This window comes from Canis aureus, chromosome 25 (genome assembly GCF_053574225.1).
Source record: "Canis aureus isolate CA01 chromosome 25, VMU_Caureus_v.1.0, whole genome shotgun sequence".
NCBI lineage: Eukaryota > Metazoa > Chordata > Mammalia > Carnivora > Canidae > Canis > Canis aureus.
Genome location: NC_135635.1, coordinates 41,029,597 through 41,055,607, shown reverse-complemented (window position 1 = coordinate 41,055,607; position 26,011 = coordinate 41,029,597). Strand labels below are relative to the sequence as shown.

Below are 26,011 nucleotides of genomic sequence, written 5' to 3'. Positions count from 1 at the left end.
TTACAGATACTGGCTGAAATAAGCACCTTATGACTAGCTCAGAACTGCTCTAAAAGGTGGCAATGCACTAGGGGGGTTCTCAGGCCCTGAAGCTGGGCTCTCAGCCCTGTATTGCAGAACCACCTGTTGCTCATGGAAGCTCCATCCTCGGCTGCCAGAAATGGTTGTAAATCTGGGACTGCTTAGGAACTGAACCTTTATAGGGTGGCTCCAACATGGTTCCCTTCTATTTTGCTTGTCTTAGTGATGCAGGCACCAAAACTGGATACTTTCAGGACCTGAACTGCAAGGATATATGAGTTTCGTTGGCTTCCTAGGACATTTGAGTTGGTTGGTATTTTGCAAGGTGTCAGATCTAAAACTGGGGAGTTAAAAAAAAGAAATAAAATAAAACTGAGTTTAAAGCAGTAGATCTCAATAGACTCTGGTTCCCAATACTGCAATTTATCCAGGACATTCTGGCTTGTGTAACTTGGATTTTTAAACACTTCTACCAAACTCTACAGAGTTTATAGATGTGAAGGGAAAATGCCTCCAGCTACTTCTTCAATTTATGGTCAGAGTGACTACCCATCTTATTTTGCCCAGAACAGCTTTGGTTTACACCTACTGTCCATGCATAATTATTAACAGTGCTTGCTTTTGTTCTCAAAAATCCCAGTAAGTCATATGGTCACCTGGCTTAGAGGAGGCTCAGTCCTGATGCTGATTGATACATCCTTGCCAGCCATCCTGTGCACATGGCCTGACTGATGTCTAATGATGATGCAAAAGTTGGGCTTAGTTACTAATACCCTCATCATTGTCTTTGTTCAGTTCATTACCCTGTGGCTTCCAGGTTCTATAAAGCATGAATTATAAGTTCCAGTTTACAGATGTGCAAACTGGACCATGAAGGTTAGTGACATTTCCAAGGTCATATGAAAACCAAACTGTAGTTCTGATCCAAGCATCCTGATTCTAGACCACTCTACTTTCTTCTCTGCCAGATATAAGGTCTCAGATGCCCTGCACCTAATGAGTGGCCCAAACAAAATTCTACAGGAGGGCCCCAAATCAAACTAGCAACCAAAAAGAATCTACACCACTATTAATTTATATATATATCACTATTGCTTTCTGAATGTTCTCTCTATATGATTCATTGTTGTCACCAAAAATCGTTGTGCATGGAGTAATGTATCTATGCCCTCGAAGCCCACATATGTTCCCAGCTCTGAAGGTAATCAGTCAGCAAAAGGCCCACAGAGCATCTTTCTGAAGGTGAGAAATGGCCTCTGTGCTGCAGGAAGGAAGCATAAGATGTGAATTCTTAATTAGTTGGACATCAACATCAAATAGAGCCTGGGATTAGTGCCATTTGCTGCGGGGAAAGGACAAGCAATAGTCTGTAATCTGGTAGTGATTCAGGTTGACTCCACACCTACATGTTAATCACACTGAATTCTTCCAATCAGGCACCAGGCACCTGTCTCAGTTATGGCATCCTGTCTGGTTTGGATGAGCTGTCCCTAAACTTGATTTGGAATTGCAGATGTGAGCTTGGATCTCAGGCTGTGATTTCAGCAGTGAAGGCCTTCTTACAAAGTTCCTAGGGAACAGACACAAAAGAGAAACTACAGAAGCAAAAGATAGTCTAGATCCTGGGGCCTAGCAATCAATATTCCTCTGGTTCTCTTGCCTGATCTGTGGGGTGTTAGAGATGTGGATATAAGCTGATTTCATGGAAACATAGACTCCTTAGAATGACAGGGGAATGTAGAGATCATTCAGCACTTCCAAGCAGGATATATATTGATATATTTTATAATTGATGGTATGCAAGGAGATTGCAGGGGCTACATGGACTTCAAAAAATGTGTATTTACTACTTGTGTATTTAATTAAATGTGTCGGGATCCCTGGGTGGCGCAGTGGTTTGGCGCCTGCCTTTGGCCCAGGGCGTGATCCTGGAGACCCCGGATCGAATCCCACGTCGGGTTCCCGGTGCATGGAGCCTGCTTCTCCCTCTGCCTGTGTCTCTGCCTCTCCCTCTCTCTGTGTGACTATCATAAAAAAAAAATTAAAAAAAATAATTAAATGTGTCTTAGAAAGAAATATAATAACCGTCATATCAAACCCATTAGCCCACAAATAGTATTGATTAATACAAGGTGGGTAGTAAGCAAAACAAAGTCAGTGTAAAGCAAAATGTCAGTAATAAAGTTGGCACACAAATGTGTCAAAAAATGTCAAAGTGATAGCGAATGTAGTTTGGAAAATCTGATCTGGCGTACTCTTGTTTTACAGATGATGAAACTGAGGCTCAAATAGAAGAAATTACAGATGCAAAACCAGAACTATGGTGTCCACACCCTCCTCCATGGACACCACCTGCCTAGGAATGCTTTCCAGGGCCACTTCCTCTTGAGTTCCACACTGGAGTCTGGTGCCTGCTCAGCATCCCTGGTCCCTAATTGGCAGAGCTCCTAACAGAGAACTGAGCCACTATTTCCTCCTCCCACTGAAGGTCAGGCACTCCTCATCCTCATTCCTCTAGACACACACTTCCCATACTGTAAAGTAGGTTTTTTTTTTTTTTCCTTTTGTGGATCTGAGACAGAAAAGTAGAATTTCCTTGGAGGCTTGGGACCCTTAGTGTTGCTTGGATGTTTTGGAAAAAACAAAGCAAATTAATTCTTCTAGCTCACTTAATGAAGAGCAGTGTGTGGAGGCAGAAACAACTAATAGGTTTTAAGTGTAAATCTCCAGCTTCAGCAGAGCTTGGGGGCAGGACAGGCCCCTTGTTTCCTGAGATCTTTTGCCTTAATCTTGATCATGAGGAATTAAGGCCTGGGTAACAGCCTCTGAAGCATCCACTGGAAGAAGGCACTTGATCAGTCACACAGTGGTTCACATTGTTCCCCTGGGGCTTAGACCTTCTCTTTCTGTTCTGAGGAGCTGCATCCCCACCCACATGGAGCTATAAATATCTGGAGGCAGAAGAACTGTATGCACCCCAGCTTTAGAACCAGGCCACACACTGGTGGTACTTGTACTCCCTAGGCTGGCAGGAGTCTGCAGAATACATGCTGTCCACTCTCCAGATGCAAACTAGGAGGCTCTAACTTGCTTTCATGAGCATCTAAACTTCTCTTAAAGACTTCCTGTTTCCATCTGGTTATCTGGATATATGAATCATGTGGATAGACTAGCATTCCAGAACTCAAAACTATGAAAGACCTTGGTGAAGGAGAATGACCAGGAAAAGAACAGCCTAATGTGATGGAAAGAATACTAAAACTTAATGACAGACCAAGGTTGCAAATAAAGGGATGGAAAAATACATACTAAGCAAATAACAGCTAAGAGTAAGCCAAGGTGGCCATATTAATGGCAGCCAAAAAGACCTCAGAGAAAGGTATTTTTGGAGATAAAGAGTCATTCTTTAATTACTAAAGGAATAATTCATGAGGAATGTATAATAACTCTGAGCTGAATTATACCTAACAATTCAAATTCAAACTATATAATGCAACCATTGACAGAATTATAAGGAAGGACTGGCAAATACATTTATAGTGGGAGATCTTAACATGCCTTTCTAAAAACTAATAGATCAAGCAGGTAAAAAAAGAATGACATACAGAAAGTTTGAGCAACATGATTGGCAACCTTTGCTCAATGTACATAACTAAAATTCACAATCTTTTCAAACATGAAATAATGGCAGCTTTACTACTATTTTCATTTTTATTTAAATGGACCGACTTTTTCTGCTTTTTAGTAAGAGAGAGAGCGAGAGCAGAGAGAGCATGAGTAGGGGGTGGAGGGGAAAGGATAGAGAAAAGGGAGAGAAAGAATCTTAAGCAGGTTCCTTACCCAGCTTGGAGTCCGATGTGAAGCTTGATCTCACAATCCTGATGTCAAGACCTGAGCTGGAATCAAGAGTCAGATGCTTAACTGACTGAGCCATCCTGGTGCCCCTGACTTTGTCTTTTTACTTAGTGCCTCCTTATAGTAAGAAATAACATCCATACCCAAACCAAACTACTGTCAAATTCAAGGTAGTGGTTATTACATTTTAAAAGACACATTTAAAAAAAAATAAAAGACACATTTAACAAAGTACATAAGTAGTAAATATTTTTAAAAAGCCCATGTATCCCCACAATCTCCTTGTGCACTACTAGTGATGTATAGCAGACATAAAGAATGCTAAACTCTATCAAGTAAGAGTTTAATTCAAGTTATGAAAGAGCAACAGGATAATCTCATGTAAATAGAAAAAAGAAAATAACAAAGAGAGCAGTAAAATGAATGAAATCTGAAAAAATAATAGAAGCAACTAAAAAAAGCTGACTCTTTTTAACTTTTAAAAAGATTTTATATATTTATTAATGAGGGAGAGAGAGAGAGAGAGGCAGAGACACAGGCAGGGGGAGAAGCAGGCTCCATGCAGGGAGCCTGATGTGGGGACTCGATTCCGGGTCTCCAGGATCATTACCTGGGCTGAAGGCGGCGCTAAACTGCTGGGCCACCGGGGCTGCCTTGACTCTGAAAAAAGTAACAAAACTAACAATCCTTAGGCAATATTGATCAAATAAGAGAATACACAGAAACAAAATAATAAAAATTAAAATGGAGAAGGAATCACATTTAGAGTATAGATTTTAAAATTACGATCTAACTATAATGAACTTTGTACCGATATATTTGAACACCTGGAAAAATATAGCTTATAAAAGCTGAATGGATAGAAAGATATGTAAGAAGAATAGGTCTCAAGCCGTTAAGGAAATTGCATTAGTACTTTGAAAGCGACCTATAATACAGACCAATGTAAAAGGATGGTTTTACATTGAGCTCCACCGAATCCTCGAGGAAGAAACAATCCTTATTTCACATAAACTGCATTAGGGAATAAAGAGGAAAACCTGTGTGAGTCTGATATGAAATTCAGGTAAGTTGGAAGACAGACAAATTTTGGGTGAATCTCACAAGACAGAAGAAGCCTAAATAATGTATTCACAAACGAAATTCATCAATGCATTAAAAAATACATTGTGATTTTAGTCAAATTTGTCAACTTAATCTCAGAAATTAAGAATAATTTAAAAAATTGGTTTTTTTACTGGAGTTCAATTTGCCAACATATAGCATAACACCCACTGCTCATCCCGTCAAGTGCCCCCCTCAGTGCCCATCACGCAGTCACCCCAACCCCCCGCCCACTTCCCTATCTACTACCCCTTGTCCGTTTCCCAGAGTTAGGTGTCTCTCATTTTTTGTCACCCTCACTGATATTTTCACTCATTTTCTCTCCTTTCCCTTTATTCCCTTTCGTTAATTTTTATATTCCCCAAATGAATGGGACCATATAATGTTTGTCCTTCTCCGATTGACTTATTTCACTCAGCATAATACCCTCCAGGTCCATCCACCTCAAAGCAAATGGTGGGTGTTCGTCCTTCCTGATGGCTGAGTAATATTCCATTGTATACATAGACCACATCTTTTTTATCCATTCATCTTTCAATGGACACCGAGGCTCCTTCCACAGCTTGGCTATTGTGATTCCACACAAATCTTAAGACAATTTGTTCCAACTCTCTGAAGAAAGTCCATGGTATTTTGATAGGGATTTGCACTAAATGTGTAAATTGCCCTGGGTAACATTGACATTTTCACAATATTAATTCTTCCAATCCATGAGCATGGAATATTTTTCCATCTCTTTGTGTCTTTCTCAATTTCTTTCAGAAGTGTTCTGTAGTTTTTAGGGTATAGATCCTTTACCTCTTTGGTGAGGTTTATTCCTAGGTATCTTATGGTTTTGGGTGCAATTGTAAATGGGATTGACTCCTTAATTTCTCTTTCTTCAGTCTCATTGTTAGTGTATAGAAAGGCCACTGATTTCTGGGCATTGATTTTATATCTGCCACACTGCCAAATTGCTGTATGAGTTCTAGCAATTTTGGGGTGGAGTCTTTAGGGTTTTCTATGTACGGTATCATGTCATCTGCGAAGAGGGAGAGTGACTTCTTCTTTGCCAATTTGAATGCCTTTTATTTCTTTTTGTTGTCTGATTGCTGAGGCTAGGACTTCTAGTACTATGTTGAATAGCAGTGGTGAGAGTGGGCACCCCTGTTGTGTTCCCGATCTTAGGGGAAAGGCTCCCAGTGTTTCCCCATTGAGAATGATATTTGTGGGATCCCTGGGTGGCGGCAACGGTTTAGCGCCTGCCTTTGGCCCAGGGCGCGATCCTGGAGACCCGGGATCGAGTCCCACATCGGGCTCCCGGTGCATGGAGTCTGCATCTCCCTCTGCCTGTGTCTCTGCCTCTCTCTCTCTCTCTCTGTGACTATCATAAATAAATTTAAAAAAATTAAAAAAAAAAGAATGATATTTATTGTGGGCTTTTCGTAGATGGCTTGTAAGATGCTGAGGAATGTTCCCTCTGTCCCTACACTCTGAAGAGTTTTGATCAGGAATGGATGCTGTTTTTTGTCAAATGCTTTCTTTGCATCTATTGAGAGAATCATATGGTTCTTGTTTTTTCTCTTGTTGATATGATTTATCACATTGATTGCTTTACAAGTGTTGAACCAGCCTTGCATCCTGAGGATAAATCCCACATGGTCATGGTGATTAGTCTTCTTAATGTATTGTTGGGTCCTATTGGCTAATTTAAAAAATTTGTTAATATAACTGACCACATTAGGAAAAATGAAGCATAACCTTCTATCATCTCAGAGACACAGAAATAGTATTTCAAAAGTTTAATACTCATTCTTGAGTTTAAAAAGCTTAGCAACATAAGAATTGAATGGAATTTCTTTAACTTGATAGAGAATGTTCACCAAAAACCCACAGCAAAATCTTATTTAATGCTCCAATCTAAGAAGCATTGCCTTAAAAGTCATAGCCAAGATAGGATGCCTGTATTAGCACTTGTCTTCAAAATGGTACTTGTAAGGAATAGAAATAAAAAGAATAAGAAAAGGACAGGAAGAAAAAGTCTGTCATTATCACAGATGAAATTATTGTCAAATAGAATATAAAGATAATCTACAGAATAACTATTAAAGATAATGAGTTCTTTGAGATTATGGGATATAAGATCAGTATGCATAAGTCACCAGCATTTATATACCACCAACAATAAATGATGAATATTTTTCCTGATATGGAATAGTATAGAGCAATTGAAAAAAATATGAAAAAGATTAGCCTGTATCAACATTGATGAATCTCAGTAAACAAAACATGTTGAATTCAAAAAAAGCAAGTTGCAAATTGACATGTACCATATGACATCATAAATATAGCAAAAGCATAAAGCACACTTTGCAACAAAAGCTACTTTTCATGTTAGTAGTACCTCTGGGGACACAGAGACATGAAGGGGAAAATTTAGCAGAACTCTATAATGTTCTTTCAAGAGGAGTCCAAAATCAATGTGGCAAAATGTTAGTATCTGTTTAATTTCAGTCTATTATATTACTTATTTACCTTTTTGCACATTTTACCATTTTATTATAAGCTTTTAAAAAGATCAGAACTCCTAGGGACAAGACTTAAGGCATGGTGGCATGTGGGTGTTGAGGATAGGCTGGCTGACAAGTCTTCCCTGGTGGGGGTACCTACCACTGACATGCCTTAGGCAGCTCATTTCTTGGATGTTTCCTGGAAGGGGGCAGGGCCTTATTGAAAACATCATTTGGTATTCCTGGCAGTTTTTGCCATATGGTCTGAGCAGGATGAACTTCCCTGAATTGGAGCCGTACTGCTTCCTAATACTACCTTCCACATTCCCCACAAACTGCCACTGCACTGGTGTTCATGTTTAAGAGATAAAGCTGCTACATCCTGTATTCTATATCTAGTGCATATGGTGAATCTGTTTAAGACTTGGGTAGGTGCTGTAAAACACAGTCTAAGGGGACCAATTTTGGACTGAGGCCACTGAGGACAAAGAGCACAGAGCTCAGAAGGGAAAATTCAGGTAAAAAGCGAAGAAAAGGATTTTGTGTACAGTTCCATTTTCATGTTACCAGTTTTGGACCGAAAAGGATAATACACAGTACCTAGACTGGTAGGTGGAGAGGAAAGAATGATTCGGAAGGATGTCTTTTGGATTCCCTTTCTTGTATATCTCCCTTGAAACATCCTTCCCACAATAAAATACAATCACAAGAAGATAAATGAGCTGGTGCCTTGTGGGTGGTGCAGCGAACCTCTTAGAAGAGAAGACCAATATAAAGAAAATGCACAGTGTTGCAGTCTGGGTGATCTGACGAGGCAGCACACTCTATGCTCTGGATTCTTGATGAGGTTTGTTCATTTGGGAGAACTTTTTCTTTTTTCTTACAAGGTGATTAATCGTTTTCTTCTTCTGCTTTGTTGGAATATTATACTCTAACTGATGATTGTTTGCTACAACCTTAGAGTCTTAAGAGAGGAGGGAATGTCCAAAGGTTTTTTGATCCAGCAGCATGCCCTTTGACAGGACTATGCACAGCACTGTGGACTGAGCTAGACCTGTTTTCTTTGTAAAAGCCATATCAAAAGGAACAGTACTAATGGAACACTCATTCCAGTTCTGAAATATACCTTCTTCTCTGAAGCATGCACCTTTCTGTCTAACTTATTTCCTTCACATTGCAGTCCTACTGGTTCCAAAGTGGGATTGAATGGAGTGGAAACTGCATGAAGACTCAGTCTTTCAATAACACTCATGGCTGACATCATGTAGAATCACTTTGAAGCTTTGACTGTTTTGAAATAATTTGATGGTGGAAATGGAGAAGAGTGCCAATTCTAAATAGATCATATCTGGAGGATGGTGTGTGTCTGGATCTGTGTACAGCACTCTGAAATGTGCAGAGGGATAAACCACACTTAATGTGGGTACTGATGGAAACTACAAAACAAAGTGGGTTGCTGGTGAATTGGAATGATTTGATCCAGAGGAGAGATTCAAAATGGGACAGGAGACTTATTGACAGGATGGATGGTTGGGCTACATGGATGGCAAGTAGGACTGACACATGGACAAGAAGAAAGGTTAGAGAGGAAGGAGAAGGATCAATAGGACATGCATACTTTCCCATCATTAGCTCCCTGGAGTCTGGCCTCAGAGGTAAGTCTGAGCTGTGCTGAAGGCAAATCTGCTCTGTGCATCTGTAGAACTTCCCACATGCTCAGTATGACACTCCTTCTCCACCTTCCTGCCTCCACTGATGGTCCTCCTGGATGCCTCTCAATACTTCTACAGGAGGAGGGAAAGGTGGGGAGGGAAAACCATGTATTACTGTGAGCAGGGAGCTGGGCTCCAGCTTGGAGACATGCTGGCATCTCAGGCCTGCTTCTGACTAGCTGAGTCCTAACTTAAGGACTCTGTGCTCTCCTGAGTAACAGTAGAGGAATAAAATACAAATGTAGGACCCAATGAACTTTAATCTTTCACCTAGCTCTAGATTCCACACTTTATTTTTGTTTTTATTTTTTTCTTTTGTACTCTGAGGTTTTTTATATTCTGAGTCTCTGCCACTCAGGTACATTCTTCATTCAAAACAGTCTGATTTTCAACAGACAGACAATATGAATGCTTTTGTACTTTATGTCAAAACACAAGATTTTTTATCTGAGCATTTCCACAAACTTGTCAGCACCAGTATGTACCATTGGAGCATTAGAATACAAATTCAGAGGACCCTGAGCTTCATTAGGATACTACACATATCCTGGTCATCTTTGTATCCCTGAAGCCAAGGACCTGGTCTAGCACATGATAAGTGTTCGGTAAATGTATTTTTTTAAGATTTGTTTTTATTTATGATAGACATAGAGAGAGAGAGGCAGAGACACAGGCAGAGGGAGAAGCAGGCTCCATGCAGAGAGCCCGACGCGGGACTCGATCCCGGGACTCCAGGATCGTGTCCTGGGCCAAAGGCAGGCGCGAAACCGCTGAGCCACCCAGGGATCCCCTGGTAAATGTATTTTTAATGGCAAATGAACATCTAGATATTACTGATTTAAAGTGCTTTATGTTGTGCCCAGAAGACATTTTTCTAATGGTAGTGTCAGGACACTACCTGTCTTATGGACAAGAGAACTATCTTAGTGCTGAGAGCTTTTTATATGTGTGCATGCATTTATTCTTGGTCCTTGATTATGTATTTGAACTTTAAGCCTTTTCTATTCTGGGATAAGGGCAATTCCTAGGGAATTGAGTAAATATTCTCTGAGTGCCTATGTTAGGGACATTCATGAGTGGACTCACAATGTATTAGCCCTATCTTTTATTTATTTATTTATTTATTTATTTATTTATTTATTTATTTATTTAGTATTCTGATGCTTTGACATATGGGGATATGCAGACTCTGGAGGAGCTACCTCTCCCAAGAGTAGCTGATTTCTAGAGATAATAACCAACTCACCCACAAGTGCATCTTTCAAATGTAAACCAGCCAATCTAGAGCTCTCCATCCTGGCTGACCTCTCCAGTGCTTCCTTGTGTGGCCCAGGGAGTGTGGTGTGCACTTATCTTTAGGGAACTCTGAGTAACAAAAGATCTTTCCAATGGCAATCACCTCTTGATATGTTGGCTCGCCATACCGAAATAATGATAAAACCTGCATCTTAACACAGATGGATTTCCCCACAACATCCTAGGAAGTAGGTATTTTACAAGTAAGGGAAGAGCTTAGGCAGGTTAAGTGCTAAAAATCAAACAGTAAATAAGTGGTGGAGCTTGAATTGGAACTTTTCCACCACATGTAATAATGGTCATTTTATGGAAAGTGTTCACAGTAAATTTTGTAGGCATACACAAGTAAATACGAATAGACAGAGGTAGCATTCTCTGTGCATGGTTTTCATCATGCTTCCTTTTTCTCAAACAATCTATCCTAGGCTTGTTTTTACCAAAAAATTTCCCCCCTAAAATAGAGAAGAACACATTGGTAGTGTACCTTGTTTCCAGTCCTACTCCTGACCAAATAAATCATGTTTGATACCAGGATAAGTGTAATTTGCAGAATAATGTTCCTGTAGCTAAGACTCTGAAATAATACTAATACTAATACTAATAATAATAATAATAATAATAATAATAATAATGAGGAGGAGGAGGAGGAGGAGGAGGAGAAGAAGAAGAAGAAGAAGAAGAAGAAGAAGAAGAAGAAGAAGAAGAAGAAGAAGAAGAAGAAGAATTATTTCACTTATAGAGACTATGTTGTCCCAGGCACCATGCTAAGTACCTTATATACATTTTCTTATTTGCTTCCTCAACAATACTGTGAGGGGCATGCAATTATCATTCCCACTCTGAAGATGAGAAAACTCAGGAACTTGCTCAAGGCCACACACAAGAAAGTGGTGGGGTCCAGGATCCCAACTCCAGCTGTCTGATGCTAGAATGCATTAATTGGGCTGGTGCTTCTCAATCTGGCAGGTATATGACCCCTCGAGAATGTTTCTGAAATGCAGATTCTCTTTGGGAAGTCTAAGGTGAGGGTGAGATTCTGCATTCCCAAACTCCCAGGAGATGCACATGCTGATAGTCTGCAGACCAAACGCTGTGCAGCAAGCCTTGCACCATGCATGGTTCTGCCTGTGGTGAAGAAATGTGAGCAACAGTCATTACTCTGCCTTTCAAAAAATGTGCCATTTGGTCTCCTTCACTGCTCATTTTTAAACTTCAGCAACTCTCCAGCTGCTTTGCTAAAGCACAACAGCCATTGGGGATGATGTGGGGTTTGGGAGAAGAAACACATCTCATCTTCCCTCATATAATTGGCAGCAATGAGGGAAAGATGAGAAGTGAAGGAAGAAAACATTTGACTAAAGAAGACAGAAATTCCTTTATTCCAACAGGGACCAGACTCTGTATTTTGACAAATGAAGCTTCAATAGAACAAGTTTTCACCAGAGCATATATGAGCCCCATTTAGTTTGGTGAAAGATCTGATGAAGAATACTTCAGGAAAACCTGGAAAAGTAAAAGCTATCCTCAAAACAAATTCCTTGATGATTTCTATGGGGGAGAGGATGCTGCTCTGCTCTCTTGCAATGTACAAGATGCTTTAGCAACTGGCAAAAGAATTCTTAATGTGGATCAATGATTTGCAAAATATCTTTTCCCTTGTGTATCATCTCATGCTATTTCACAAGTAATTAGAGGAACAATGCTATATTTTATTTCCTCTCCTGAAAGAAAAAAAAAATGTGTGTATAACAAGTGTAAAAATCCATGGTTTCCATCTCAAGGCGAAAGCTTTATGTTTCAAAGATAGGAGTATTTCTTCCTAATTTGTAGTTATCCTTCAAATTCCTTAAGGAAAGTTCTATGGAAAGACAAGGGCTGGGATTATGACAAGACTTTTCTTGAGCAAATGAATGAGACCATATAATGTTTGTCCTTCTCCGATTGACTTCTGATCATTTGACAAAATACAGCATCCGTTCCTGATCAAAACTCTTCAGAGTGTAGGGATAGAGGGAACATTCCTCAACATCTTAAAAGCCATCTACGAAAAGCCCACAGCAAATATAATTCTCAGTGTAAGAACTTTTGACATAAAAGAGTGAACAAGAACCTTGAAGAACATACTGAAGGGACACTGAACCCATATTGTGAATACTGGTCAGAAAGTTTTCTTGGAGGAGGAGAATTGTTAGCCAGGTGAAAATAGAGGGAGCGGTAATTTCACGCAGCTGCTGGGAATGCAGACTGCATGTACACTTGCAGAAGTGAAAGGTAAGAAAGAATAAGCTATACTCAGGGAATATATGGCATAGTATAGTTACAGTGAGTATGTATGTGTATAGGGAATGTGTTGATAGTGAATATGTAGCCTGTTTTATATCTTGATTTACTCACTTAAATTATGTATTGAGAATTTAATAAAGTCATTAAATATTCTCCATAAACATAACTTTCTATGGCTGTTTGGAATATACACAGGGACTACAAATTGTTTATCTAATCATTCCCTGATTGTTAGATATTTTGGTTGTTTGTAATTTATAATTATTATAAAGAATGCTGCAATGAATGTCTTTGTACTGGATCATAGCGTGCCAACATTGCAAAGATTTCTGGTGCATATTGAATTAATTACTTCCAAAGAAGCTTACTTCTTCTCCATCTGCATGTGAGAATATTTCATTATCATTTCCTCAAGATTTGCTATTATTTTGAAAAATATTTTCAAGTTAAAATATTAAAAAGTCTATTTCATTAATATTTTAGTGCTGCTTCAACATCTTAAATTTTAAAAAATTATACATGCTATACTTGAATATATTCTCTAATAAAAAAGTAAAAATTCAAAAGCTCTGTACCAGTCCTGTTTATGTACCTCCAGCCTCTAATGAACTCCTTGTGTCCCTGGACTCTGGCTACTGGCCCTGCTTCCCAGCCAGAAAGACCAGAGTGATGGCTCCCAGCACTCCTGGAGCCATTAAATCCTGATGCAGTCACTTCATCTTCTGACACCACTGGTTGTCTTCATCCCTTCTTCTTCAAAGCCTCTATTGCACTTACCAAAGTGACAGTCATCACCACTCTAGCCCTGAGATCTACCCAACCGAACTCACAGAGGTTCTACTTCTCTAGAACTTGCTTGGAAAAGCTAGATAACATAATCTGAAGGTTCGGGGAGTTAATGCCTCATAGGATAAGCTTTGACCAGTGAGAGATAGAGTGAATGGAGCCTGTACAGATGTCATTTATCCTTCCTTTCCCCAGTAGACACAGTGGTTTCAAATCATTTCTCTGGAGATATTCTGCTTTACTGTGAAATAAAATGTGAGTGTGAATGTGAGTGTGTGTGTGTGTGTGTGTATCTGGCCTGCTTGGTATTATACCACCTTGTGTATTATACCCCTCTATACCCTCCTCTCTTCCCCATCCCCTCCCTTGCGCTTTCCTGGGCTTGCACCCTATCATTAAACATTCACATGTAAACTACCTCAGACTCTGTTTTTAGGGAATCCCAGGCTATCCAAGTACATAAAGTAAAAAAGTGAAAAATTCTCCTTCACCACTTCCTATTGCACCACTCTTCCCAGAGACAACTTTTGTGAATAGGGTGGTAAGCAAACAGTTCTTTGATCTTTTACTATATGCATTTACTATATGTATTTACATAAAAACACCCTTTTAAAAACAGCCTTATAGAGTTTACCTTCACAAGTAACAAAATCTCAGGCTCTTGTCCCTTTTTCTCCTTTCCTGCCTTTATCCATGTCCCACATTGAACCATTTTCAAGGGCTCCAAACTGCCACTTGGGAGAACATTTTGTCCATCACTAATTTTACCATACAGTCAAGGGTGTACATGAATATTTCCTGCTAGAAAACTGGAGGTATGGATGTTGGACTCAGCAATTCTTTTGATAGAGAACTTAGCAGCAGGTTCTGAGTGGACACTTGATTGATTTTTAAAATCATAATACTCAGGAATTCACTGGGATGTAGAGAGTATCACTCTCCCATCTCTGGCACATTCTATCTCACTTTTGATCAATTTCAATCTCAACTCTATCACTTGTGAATTATAAACATTGCACAGGTTACTTAACTCTTTTTTTAATTTTTTTTTTTTTAAAGTAGGCTCCCTGCCCAACATGGGGCTGGAACTCATGAACTCAAGATCAAGAGTCATGTGCTTTGCAAATTGAATCAGCCAGGTTGGTTACTCAACATTACTCAACTTTTTGAACTTGAGTTTACTCCTTTGTGAAGCAGAGATAATACCTAAGCATCAAACTAGATAGCACACGTGCCTGGCACATGGATATTTTTTAATGTGTCATAGTTTTCCTCTGATCTCATTCCCTGATTCTTTCTCTTTTTCCTTCTGGGGAAATAGTTTATTGCATATGAAGGAATTTTGTGAATAAATACCACAGAAATGTTACTGATCCTGTTATGTGACATTTATGGTATAATTTATCCCTTTAACATATGCTTTCTAATATAATATTACATAGAATGATTGTCAAGCTTCCTGAGTCTTAGTTTGCCTGTTTTTAAGATGGGAATGGAGGGGCACCTGGGTGGCTCAGTGGTTGAGCATTTGTCTTTGGCTCAGGTCATGATCCCAGGATCCTGGGATCGAGTCCCACATCGGGCTCCCCATAGCGAGCTTGCTTCTCTCTCTACTTATGTCTCTGCCTCTCTCTCTGTGTCTCTCATGAATAAATAAATAAAATCTTTAAAAAAGATGAGAATAGAAATACATATTAAATGTTATAAACATTCAATAAAGTCACATTTGTTAAACATCAACAGAGTACTTGACACATAGTAGGGACTCAATAAATTATAGCTATTTTTGTTATTTTATAACCAATTATATACTTATGTGCCCTTCACTAGTCATTACTCTCTCTACTTCTTAGTTACCTGTACTCTTTATCCTCCCCACCCCAGTCAAAAATGTGATCAGTAGATGACAAAACCCAGAATATTATGATACACTGAAGATAGTTTGGAGTCTTCCTACTGGATTATAACAAAAGGGATGAGAAATTTTCTACAGTTTTATGGTTCAGTACACAAAGTAGACTGTTTATGTAACCACTCACTGATGAGTGGTTCTAATGTTCATAGATGCTGTGCCTTTTCCCCAGTACAACAAAGATGCAAACAAGAAATTGTTGTTCTATGTCTGCTCCTATTCTGTGAGGCTTATAGCAAAGCCATTAATTTCCTGCCAGTGGAATGCTCTAACATTCATGATCTCGTGTGAATTTATATGAAAACTGGGCAATTTTTTATCATTTCCATCTTACAATGAGTCAGCAGGCCTTGTTATCAAAGAATAGGAAGGCTAAGCATTTCCATGCTCAGATGTCAATCAGGGTTCCAGGCTCCGTATGCCAATGATTGGAACACCTGCTCAAAGCACTGCCAGATGTTCTTTCCAGCAGCTGTCTCTACCATCTCTATTTGTAAGTGCGTGTGAAGCTACAAGTGTCAAACCTGAGCACAAAGTGGAAGGAAGAAATGTGCCCACCAACCCTCAGCTTAGAGGTGCTTGGTTTCTTCCCCCCAGTCCTTCGCAGACACCTTGCACAGCAACTGGGCTTCAGTGGATAAACACTGGAACTGGAACTCAGCCATCTGCCAGATAGGATCAACAGCTTCCCATCACATGTCATGGTGAGCACTTTGAGTCTGTGAGATATTAGAGGGAAAGGAGACCCACTAACAAGATATTATTATAGCTTAATTGGAATAAATGTCTATTACTACTACACTTTATAACTTGCACCTATTTAGCATCCTTTCTAGGCCATCTTTTGCTTTGCTGCCAGAAGAATCTCCCACAAGTACTTCCTTGTATTTGAGCACATCTGTACTCAAATAGCTTCAATTGTTCACATGGCTTCTCAAAAAAGCCTAAACTCTGAAACCCAGCATTTAACCATCTGTTGCAAATCCACACATTTAGACGTATCTTGGCTCCTCTTCTTTATGCACTCTTGCACTTCAGCCATACTAAACCACATGCTACTCAGGGTCTTGCATGATAATTTCTCCACCAGCCCAACCATTTGCTTGTGATGTTCCTGTTGCCAACATTGTCTTTCCACCTCTCCCCATGGCCCTACACATCTAAGTCACACTCATATGTCACTGTCCAGCCCAGGGATCACCTATTTCATGATACCATCTCTGAGCTTCCCAATCAGTGTTTATTCCTCCCTCCTCTAAGCTTCCATAGCATCCCTCATGGCCTGTGTTGGTGTTTTCTCCCAAACTGTATGGTAAGCCTTTATTTAAAGAAATTATTTATTTATTTGAGACAGACAGACATACATACATGAGTGGGGTGTAGAAGGAGAAGGAGAAGCACACTCCCCACTGAGTGGGGAGCCCAACTCAGGGCTTGATCCCAGGATCCCAAGATCATGACCTAAGCTGAAGGTAGACCCTTAGCTGACTGAGCCACACAGGCACCTTACTGTAAGCCTGTGACAGCATAGTTTTATATTCTATCTAGTGCCTAGATTAGTGGTTTACATGGAAACACTATAAATATTAAACCAATGAGTGGGTACTTCCTCTCTATTTTCCATTGGCATCACTATCCACAAGTTTGTATATAAATCAGGCAGTTGTTTTAATCATCTCCACTTTACTATGGGGTGAAACTGAGACTCAGAAGGTTTAAGAGACTTGCCTAATGCTACACAGATGGATAATGATGGAATTAAGAAGACAACCTGAAAAAACTCGTTGGCTGAGTTCTTTTACTCAGCATCAAAATGAAAATTGTGCCACCTGTAATAAAAAATGATAGAGGTCTGCTGGGAATGGAGTGGCCTGAATTGGTAGGAGAAGTAAGCAGGAAAGAACTTTATAGAAAAGGCTGCTTTTGAGCAATGTTGTAATAGGATGAAAGGAATGGATTAACACAAAGTAAGGAAGTGGGTATTTCAGTCAGGAAACAGTGACAAATGAGCATATTGTAGTACCCAGATGGAAAGTAGAGTTCATTATTGTATCCTTGTGGCCTGGCCCAGGGCTGGCACAAAGTAGGTAGTTAATATATGTTAACTGGGAGAGGGAAGGGAGGGAGGAAAGTTTGGAGCAGGGAAATTGCATCTAACTGAATGAGAAAGCACAGTGATTGCCAGCTCAGTAGTAGAAATATACCTGGCTGTCATTACATCTTTGCTGCATTGAAGAGTTGTCACTTATTTGCAGAAAGGGAGGCATGTGCTCCACTCAGCACTGCAACAGGGGGCCCAGTAATCTAGGTCCATTATTATCACTGTTCACATCTTCATTCTGTAGTAGGTTAGTAGTGGTAAATGTTGCCTTGAATTTTGTCAGATAAGAGTTCCAGTGAGCAAGCCTAATAGAAATGTACTTTGTCTACTTCTAGGCCACTGTCCTCATCATTTCTTTGATGATTCTGATGGCTTTAAGCATAACACTGTTAATTTTGGTGTGAGAGGAAAAGCATGGCATAGAGGGCAAGAAATTTGAGTTCTTATTCTAGCTGCACCACTGAGACTGTGTGATCTTGCATGAATCATGTTGTTTCCATGTCACTTAGCCTAGCATCCTGGTTGTCAGATAGGGATGATAGCACCATTCCCTTTGATGTGGATAGAACTGGAGAGTATTATGCTAGTGAAATAAGTCAATTGGGGAAGCACAAACATTATATGGTTTAATTCACTCAGGGAATATAAAAAATAGTGAAAAGGATTAAAGAGGAAAGGAGAGAAAATGAGAGGGAAATATCAGAGAGGGAGACAGAACATGAGAGACTCAACTCTGGGAAACGAACAATGGGTAGTGGAAGGGGAGGTGGGTAGGGGGATGGGGTGACTGGATGACAGGCACTGAGGGGGGCACTTGATGGGATGAGCACTGGGTGTTATACTATATGTTGGCAAATCAAACTCCAATACAAAAAAATACAAAAAATTAATTAATTAATTAATTAATTAATTAATTAATTAAAAGAGAAGATAGTCCCTCCTTACTTTATGGAATCTGAAGCTCAAATGAGAGAGGAGATTTGAAGTACTTTAAAATATGAAATGACACATGATGTTGGAAGCAAGGGTGGATCCTTGTCTCAGAAAAAATAATGAAAAAGCCTCTTCTCCAAGTCTTGCCTCTTGAAAACATCATTATAGAATGAAGAAAACTGGGATTTCATGTTGATACTTGGAAAGTAAACCACAGCCAATGAGAAGAGTTATGTCCCCAACACACCCCATAAATTTATGATGCCACAGAAAACACCCACAGACTCCCAAAAGCCTATTGGTGAAGTGCTGCCTGGAAGCCACCCACTGAGATCTCTGGTTTAGCTCTCCACATAGACCTGGTCTGACTTACCTTTGCTTCTGTCTTTAGTTTGTTGGTTTCTCAGGAAGTCACCAAGACTGGGATAACTCAGCCCTTTATCTTTCTACTTCAATTAAACTGCAGTCTGATATATATTTAACTTAGAGTCCATATTGTGACAAGGACCAGAGTAAATAAACTCCACTTGTGCTTGTTCTTTGCTTTTTCTCCTCCACTCACGCCAGCTTCCCAATAAAGTGCAGCCCATAAAATTGCTTATTTGCATCAGTTTTCCCATTAATAATCAGTAATATTAGTATACCATTTACCTTAGTGGCTCTCTATCCCTCAGGAACACTCTGGCTGCAGATATAAAAGCATGCACTGCAGTCTGTGAAATTCTTACTCGGCTGTAATTTTGGAGCTCTTGGAAGCAGCGTGCTCAGATGGCTGACAGCGTCAGAATGGGAAATACCTGCTCCAGAGGGGGCCAGCCAAACAATCTTGGTTGGTTTTATTGCTGCCATATCCAGGAATCAGGTGCTTGAAAAAAATATGCTTACGGGATCAGACTGAGAAAGCTGTGATGCCATCTGGGGTCAGGAAGAGATTTTTGTTCAAATGCCAACTGCGGGGGCTGAGGCAGTGTGGTGCTGTGCTGGCATGAGTCTGGAATAACCCAGGAAGTACTGGGGAAAGCAAGGAGAAGAGCCACCCAGAATGTCCTTGGGGGAGAATTAGGAGCTTTGTTGAAGATGAGGAAAACACTGAGGCTTGAACTTTCTGCATTGACATTTTGGAAAATGTTTTATTTTGGAAATTTTCAGACACACACAAAAGTAGTGACTGACAGTATAATGAATCCCCATATACTCATCACTCAGATTCAACAATTATCAACTCAAACCAATCTGGTTTCATCCATACCTCTATACATTCTTGTCCTCCAACCCCCCAATTCACTGGGTTTTATTGAGCAAATCCTATATACATCATATCACTGCATCCACAAACACTTCAAAAGTATCTTTAAAAAGGGGAGATTCTTTTTTAAAAACTCTACTTTGGAATAATTATTATACCTAAAAATCAGGATCATTCTATTATACCAATAAATATCCAGTATTCAAATTTTTCCCAATTGTCCCCGAATAGCCCTTGATATTTTGATCAGTTTAGACAGAATCAAAGAAAATGAAGAAAAAGAGGGAGTAAGATAAAGAAGAAAAAGAAAGAGGGGAAAATGAATCAACATGTATTTGCTGAATGTCAGTACACCATGCCCTGTGTTGTATTCTAGGGCATTGCAACCTTATGTTAGGAGATGAAAAATCAAGGGACAGAAGGGTTGTAATTCCAACTCTGGGTCTGCATGATCCAAAGCTTGTCTCTTTGTTTTATACTACATTGTATCTTAAAGAACTAACTTATATACTAGGCACTCTTGGAAAGAAGGAAAAGAAAAGGGGTAGAGAGGAGTAAGATTCTCCTCTCATCAAAAAGTTTTAAAGTGTAGTTGCTTTGGAGTCAGACATTTCTGGATTTGAATCTCAACTCCACAGCTGAGTGAGTGACTGAGAAGAAATTAACTCCTCTGAATTTTGTTTTCTTCATCAGTAAAATGAGATGTGGCAAGAATGAAAGGAAACAATTCAAATACTTAATAGCTTCTGTCATTATTATATCTGAGGAATGGGGATGGGAAAGAGAAGGCGGGAGATGGTAAATATTCACTACATTCTTTTGCAGGCTAGTATTTTTAAGACACTGCTCAGGATGATAACCAAGAATCAGAGATGGCAATTCTGGTTCTGATGAGAGCAGCATTGGGGGTCAGTGCAGGAGATAAAAAGGAGAGATGGACATGGAAAGGAGGGAGGGATCAGGGAAGTCCTGAATCAGTGCTCATCCCTTTCTAAAATCAAAGGTGGAAATGAAGGTGAATGTGGTGTGAACAGGGAGAGTGGAAAAACTGACCTGAATGAGTGGTGGGTGAGGAGCCAAGCAGCAGAAGTGGGGAATAAGATTGGATGAATGGAACCTCAAAAAGTTAGAAATAGCCAAGAGATTTTCTTAATTAATAAAAAGACTTGGGCATCTTGGTGGTTCAGCAGGTTAAGCATCTGTTTTTGGGTCAGGTCATGATCTCAGGATCCTTGGATTGAGCCCAGTGTGAGGTTGGGTTTCCTGCTCAGTGCGAAGTCTGGTTTTCCCTCTCCTTTTGCCCCTCCTCCCTTCACCTGCTCCTTCTCTCCCTCCCTCTCTCTCTCTCTCTCAAATAAATAAATAAAATCTTTAAAATGAAAAGAAAACGACTTGCTCAGAACTTCTTCAAGAATATGAATCTGACAGTGATATGTCAGATTGGATGAGAGAGAATGGGTGGTAGGGACAACAGCATAGCAGATGTTACCAATCCCAAAGAAGATCTCAAGGTCTCAAAGGGTGTACATAGATTTCACAGGTTTGTGCAAAATCTTTCAGGCCCAGAGACTTTCCAAGTCTATTTGTAACATTGAAACTGTAACATGTTGGTAGTAAAGCCTTCTGGTCTCCAGGGAAAAGATGTTCCAGGTGTCCAAGAAAACTCTTGCCCTTTTGCAACAAGAACCCATTGATCAAAGCCAAAACCCTTCCCACCAACAATAGCAGACCCAAGAAGTGATGGATGAAGAAGACGTTGCCAAAATGAAATGCCAGCAAAAATATGCAAAAGAGACACTATGTTATTATAATAAAATAAACTCAAAGACCCAAGGAGCTCAGAAAATCTCAGAATGTAGGCTGATTTTTACTAATTTTTCAAATAGGCACTTATTTTAAGACTCTTTAAAATGCCATTTTGGTGCAGCAGCCTTAGTGACAATGAAATTTGAGCTTAAGACAATGTCAGGGGTTTCCTCCATTACCCAGAGCTATTAAAAACAACCTCATAGCCTCTTAGGAAGATTTCCTTTTGACCCAAATTGAGGTTTAGCCTTTGATTTCCAAAGAGTTAGATTACTAGAATCATTAAATTGTAATGAAATTCCAAGGGCATTTTGCCCATTCCCATTCTTCCTGCAGGAGAACACTGATTGTGATATATATATTAAAATATATATATATATATATATATATATATATATATATATATATATATATATATACTGGGACTCAGTGCTCAATCCCAGCTCCATCAGTTACTAGTTGTGTGACCTTGGACAAACTACCTAACCTTTCTGAGCCTCATATTTCTCATGGGACAAAAATGAGTTCAATACCTACCTCACAGGGTTGGTGTGAGGATTAAGTGGAATGTTGTAGGTGAAAACTCCTTGCACAAGGCCAGATAAACACAATAGGCACTCAATAAATGTTAGTTTCCCTTCAAAAAATTATATTATATGTATATATATATAATTCAGGGAGAGAATTATGGAATCATGGAAAGGAGATTCCACCAAATGTTTGTGTTTTCTGGTTTAAGAATACTCACTTCCAGGAAATTCTTCCATCTATCTTGCCTACAATCCATTGTAATTTAAGTCAATATCTTAGATTTGCAAGGGCATTTAATAAACTTTACATAAGCACTTTACAAATATTTAATCAGAGTAACAGGATAGAATCATGATACGATATGGTCTGTTTATTGAGACATGCTGATTCACTTTTGGCATGAAATAATGGTGTAAGGCCACTGGTAATTTTGGTTTTCTATCAGACTTTAAAGTGGGTGATGGGTATCTATTTGTACCTATATTTTCTTTTTCCATTGTTCTTTCCTCCCTTTGTTCTTTCCTTTCTGTTCTTCCAGTGACACTTATTAACCACATATATTATAAGGACACATTCAAAATCAGAGACTTTTTCATTTATCTCCTATTCATTTGTTTCCCTTCTCTTTTGAGAGATATCTTCTCTACAACATTGATTTTCAGGAGTAATAATAACCTTTCTGAAGGGACTTTTAAAAATTCATTTATTCTGTTCTTTGGACAATAGTGAGAGAAGAGATGGTGATTAATTCCAATTTCTACAGCATGTTAAGTTGTTTGAACCAACTCTTCCATTAAGCAGAATAAAAAAAATTGACTACAATTTTAAAAAGTGTCCTTAAAAACAAAAATTGCTGACAAGATAAATAATCAACACCAGAAAACATCTAAGAGAAATTGAGAAACAGAGAGATAAGATGAGCTCGAAAGTTGCTTTGACAGTGTTCTTGATCCTGAGCTTCAGTTTTGGCAGACATAAGGGATAAAGGGGAAATGAGTCAAGAATTTTGTCTTACTCCAGGTGAATTCCCTGTCTAACAGGGAATCCTTCTCTCTTTTTAGCTAAGATCCAATCCAAATGGATACGATGCCAGAGTAAGAGAAACTAGAAGTAAGCCTATCATAAGTCCAGCTCCAGGGAGAGTGCACAGATGTTAAAGTGGGAAGAGGAACAGAGGTGAGGGAAATAAACATGTCTTTATCTTGTGGGTACAGGATGACCTGGCCAGGTATTTGAGGCTGGCATTGGTGCCATCAAGGTGGTCCAGGGAACCAAAGCAGTGAACTTGGTTGAAGTGGATCTAAGATGGTAATGCTCCCATATCCTGGAAAAACAGACAAAAATACTTTCTGCGTGATGATACTCTTTATCCTAGGCCTCAAAGAATCCCCCCACCCCAACGGCCTTTTCTAAGAATAGTGAACAATACACAGTAAAACACAGTAAAGCACAAAAAAAGGTACAGGGTAATAAGGTACAGAATTAGAAGAAAAATGACAGACAACAGGAACTGACCCATGAAGATTTTAGATATTAGAATTATTAGACACAGATTGTAAAAGAACTATGCCTTATTTTGGCCAAAAAATATAAAAGTATGCAATTGCCTTCCAGTAGCAAAAATTACTTAAAAAGTAATTTAGCAGATTGTAAAGAACTAATAAAATTCCTGGAATCAAAAAACATAATAACTAGTAATAAAACTAAATAGGTGGGATTCACAGTAGAGGTATAGGATGTGGGATTTACTCAGGTAAAGGGAGAAAGAGTAAGATACTAATTACTAAGTTACTAAAGTAAGTAACGAAGTACTAAGTTACTAAAATAAAGGGAGAAAATGGATTAAAAATGATTTAAAATGTAACAGAAAGACAAACAGGTGGAAAATATGGAAAAGAGATTAAGAAATTTAGAGAATAGAGTTCCAGAAGGGGCAGGTGGTGAAAGAGGTAGTAATAGTATCTGAAGAGAAAAAGGCTGATGAAGGACATTAGTCCACATATTCAAAATACCTAATAACTTATATAAAATGAATAAACAAAAATAAATCCACATGTGAGCTCACCAGAGGGAGACTTAAGAAAACTAAAGACAAAATTGTAAATGTACCAAGAGAAAAAAAGACATATTACCTTTACTATTTTTTAGATTTTGTTTATTTCAAATTCTTATTTAAATTCTAGTTAGTTAACATATAGTGTAATATTGGTTTCAGGAGTAGAATTTAGTGATTCACAACTTATGATGGACTAAATGGGTGGTGGGTATTAAGGAGGGCACTTGTTATTATGAAGACATATTACCTTTAAAGGAACAACAATAAGACCAACATAGGATTTCTCAATAAACACAATAAAAGCTGTAATATATATATTATATATTAATATAATATATTATAATATATTAATATTTATATATATATATTACAATGGAAAGCCAAAAGAAAATAACTGTTAACCCCAAATACATTCAAGAGTAGGGGTAAAGACATTTTCAAACAAAAACAGTAAGTTCAATGCCAAAAGACCTGTACTAAAGAATGTACTTCAGTAAGAAGAAAAATGACTCTAATGGAAAGTACAAGATGCAAAAAGGAATGAAAAAAAAATTAATGAAAGGGAAAAGATACATACATAGAGTGGATTAACAAATGTAAAATTGATTCTTTGAAAAGTCTAACAAAATTGACAAATCTGATGGGCAGTTGATCAAAAGAGAGAAGGTGATAATATTTAGAATAAAAAAATAGGTGTAATTACAAATTCTACATAATTAAAAACATGAAGAAGATACCATACACAAATTTGGTTCAACAAATTTGAAAATCTAGATTTCTTATGGTATATATAGATATTGTGAAACCAATTTAAAAGAAAAAGTCTCCTTGATTAATCATATTACCTTATAATGGTTATCAAATTAATAGTTAATAGTTTAGTTTCCTCTACAGAAAACATCAGGCTTAGTTGATTTTATCAATGCACCACCAAAATTTAATAAAAAATTTCAATATTACAGAAGTATTCATAATATACCCACACAACAGACTAAAGACTCCCTAACTCATCTTATGAGGCTGGCATAACCTTGATACCAAAGACAAGTATGGGAAAGGAAAACTATAAGCCAATCTCATTTATAAACTTAGATTAAAAATTCTAACTAAAATAATAGCACAGGAAAATAAGCAAACTTGTATTTATCTGAAGAATGCCAGAGATGTTTAAAGATAATTAGATTCACCAAGTTAATAGATTCAAAGAGGAAAATATTATAATTATCTCAAAAGATGGAAAAATTGATAAATAGAATCCAACATCCACTCATTGTAGAAATTATTTAGAAAATAATGTTAGAAAACAAGTATTAAGAGTTTCTGCAACCTGATAAGGAGTAATATACATATAAAGAGTAATGCATATATATAACAAAGTATAATCTTTATGTTTATATATATTTATATATACATATACAGATTATATATATAAACATAAATATATAATAAATATACCCTAAAAGATTATACAATTTTGTACATATATAATCATACATATATGGGTATTATGCTTTATGAACTAATGTTAAAATAAATCCCAGTCACTACTTCTAGACAATGTACTGGAAACCTACATAGCATGATAAAGTAAGAGAAAGAAATGCTGATGTAAAGATACCACAGAAAGAAACAAAACTTTTTTTAAAAAGATTTTATTTATTTACTCATGAAAGACACACAGAGAGAAAGGCAGAGACGTAGGCAGAGGGAGAAGCAGGCTCCAGGCAAGGAGCCTGATGTGGGACTCGATTCTGAGACGGTGGATCCCGTCCTGAGCCAGGGGCAGGTGCTCAACCTCTGAGCCACCCAGGTGTCCCCAAAACTGTTCTTATTTGCAAATGATGTATTTCCAACCTTGAAAACTTAAATGAGGAATTAGC

General features: G+C 38.4%; 1 long non-coding RNA gene across 1 annotated transcript; it reads right to left on the bottom strand.

The window, feature by feature from the left end:
• Nucleotides 1-1,572: 1,572 nt before the first annotated feature.
• LOC144297371 (uncharacterized) lies at nucleotides 1,573-19,349 on the bottom strand. Its single transcript, XR_013364397.1, has 3 exons — nucleotides 19,144-19,349; nucleotides 3,862-3,917; nucleotides 1,573-2,045 (listed from the first exon to the last, which is right to left on the bottom strand). It is a non-coding gene; the product is annotated as an uncharacterized LOC144297371 (long non-coding RNA).
• Between the last annotated feature and the right edge of the window lie 6,662 nt (nucleotides 19,350-26,011).